This window comes from Homarus americanus, unplaced genomic scaffold (genome assembly GCF_018991925.1).
Source record: "Homarus americanus isolate GMGI-L3 unplaced genomic scaffold, GMGI_Hamer_2.0 scaffold24260, whole genome shotgun sequence".
Classification (NCBI taxonomy): Eukaryota; Metazoa; Arthropoda; class Malacostraca; order Decapoda; family Nephropidae; genus Homarus; species Homarus americanus.
The window spans coordinates 10,604,959-10,607,824 of NW_024721079.1; positions in this window are offsets into that span (position 1 = coordinate 10,604,959).

Sequence of the window (2,866 nt, forward strand, 5' to 3'; positions counted from 1 at the left end):
TTATTCGTATCTATCTCAATGGGTTTTATGTTTATAAAAACAGTGGGGTTATTATTCGCTATCTATGTATACAAGTGTTTATATATCTACTTTAACGTTCTGGAATATAACAGGAATAAACTGAGAGAGTTATAAGAGGTAAGGAAAAAATAGAAATGAAAGTGGTTGAGATGGGAAACGTCACTAATGGATGACTATAGCGAGTAACGTGAATTGTATATACGAAGCACTTAGTGTATATAGGAGTCCTAAGGCGTTTCGTCTCTTAAGGTTAAGCATAAACTAATTTATATGAGATGTCTTGATTGAATGGATCTAAGGAGTGGTTGTCTAATGGCATAATTTATATACGGTTTCTTATCGAACTTACTATTACTTTAACTCGTGATAATCAACGACTGTGATAATTTTAGATGATGGACGAGATTAACCCAGACCTAGCGATTAGTCTTCAGTCAAAATGTTAAGTGTGGGGCGAAGGAGGGGAGAAGAGTCTGGCTGCCTGGCTCTCCTCCAACACTTTGTAAGCTATTCAGAGGAAGTGACGTGATGCATAACGAGCTCCTGCCACCCCATTATATGTACCACTAGTGACGGATATTTTGCCCTGGGGTCGAGTCAGTGTGGCATGGTATAGTGGGAAGGGTACAGGGCCGCGTAGAATATATCGCACTAGTACCATAAACAGAGAGATTTATAAGCATGAAATTCCTTATGGTATCAATTTCATACATGAGTAAATATTCTTAGTAATATCTTAGGTCACTTAGACTGCCTTCACAGGTCCTGAGAGGTAAGGGTAGCAGTCCGCATGCACTGGTTGTTCGTAGCATTATGTATGAAATTCACCATCGGATTTTTTTACGGGCAGGGCCATAATTAGGGTGCGGTGGTGGAGAGGTTACAGTGTTCGAATAGCCGTCCATTGGTAGCAGGATGGAAACTATTGATTGACGAAGCAATATTCGATTAAATAATTTATATCCGGCATAAGTCGGTGTTACCAGTATGGCATTAAGTTCACTGGCTTGTCATCCAAATCTAACAGGTTCATAAATAACCCAGATCACAAGGGGGAAGATACACAGTAAATATTCTATGTCAACCTGTGAGTTGTATGTGACGCCGTGCCCACCCAGACCTACACCTTGTTGACTCATTCTTGTAGTAGATTAGATCACATGGTCAGAAAACATTCTCACCTGTACTGTACCTGATGTGGTTCATTACAGAGGAAGATGATAAGTGACTATATTGGGAGTAATATATATTTTTTAAATTGGTTGGTCAATAAGTTTCACGTCCAGCCTGTGTCCTCACGCTCAACCTGTGCCCCCACGTCCAACCTGTGTCCCCACGTCCAGCCTGTGTCCCCACGTCCAGCCTTTGTCCCTACGTTTAATTTGTGTCCTCTCGTAAAACCTGTGTCCCCACATCCAGCCTGTGTCCCCACGTCCAGCCTTTGTCCCTACGTTTAATTTGTGTCCTCTCGTAAAACCTGTGTCCCCACATCCAGCCTGTGTCCTCACGCTCAACCTGTGTCCCCACATCCAGCCTGTTTCCTCACGTCCAGTCTGTAACCTCACGACCAACCTGTTTCCTGACGCTCAACCTGTGTCCCCACGTCCAACCTGTGTCCCCACGTCCAGTCTGTAACCTCACGACCAATCTGTTTCCTGGTGTTCAGCCTGTGTCCCCACGTCCAACCTGTATCCCCACGTCCAACCTGTATCCCCACGTCCAACCTGTATCCCCACGTCCAACCTGTATCCTCATGTCCACCCTGTGTCCTCACTTATAAGTTAAGAGCAATAACCTTGTACACAAGTTTATCGATACATCTTCTCAGTAAGGAGTCTTATAGAATTCCCATGACACTGACACTCACCTCACACCAGCTGCTCTCCCCTGAACACCTGGGGGCAATAATGAACTACCTCCTCCCACCTCTAACCACTTGCCCTCCCCTGAACACCTGGGGGCAATAATGAACTACCTCCTCCCACCTCTCACCACTTGCTCTCCCCTGAACACTTGTGGGCAATAATATGCTACCTCCTCCCACCTCTCACCACTTGCTCTCCCCTGAACACCTGTGGGCAATAATGAACTACCTCCTCCCACCTCTCACCAATTGCTCTCCCCTGAATACCTGTGGGCAATAATGAGCTACCTCCTCCCACCTCTCACCACTTGCTCTCTCCTGAACACCTGTGGGCAATAATGAACTACCTCCTCCCACCTCTAACCACTTGCCTCCCTGTGGGGGCAATGAACTACCTCCTCCCACCTCTCACCACTTGCTCTCCCTGAACACCTGTGATGCTACCTCCTCCCACCTCTCACCACTTGCTCTCCCTGAACACCTGTGGGCAATAATGAACTACCTCCTCCCACCTCTCACCAACTGAATACCTGTGGGCAATAATGCTACCTCCTCCCACCTCTCACCACTTGCTCTCTCCTGAACACCTGTGGGCAATAATGAACTACCTCCTCCCACCTCTCACCACTTGCCCTCCCCTGAACACCTGGGGGCAATAATGAACTACCTCCTCCCACCTCTCACCACTTGCTCTCCCCTGAACACCTGTGGGCAATAATATGCTACCTCCTCCCACCTCTCACCACTTGCTCTCCCCTGAACACCTGTGGGCAATAATGAACTACCTCCTCCCACCTCTCACCAATTGCTCTCCCCTGAACACCTGTGGGCAATAATGAGCTACCTCCTCCCACCTCTCACCACTTGCTCTCTCCTGAACACCTGTGGGCAATAATGAACTACCTCCTCCCACCTCTCACCACTTGCTCTCCCCTGAACACCTGTGGGCAATAATGAACTACCTCCTCCCACCTCCAAACC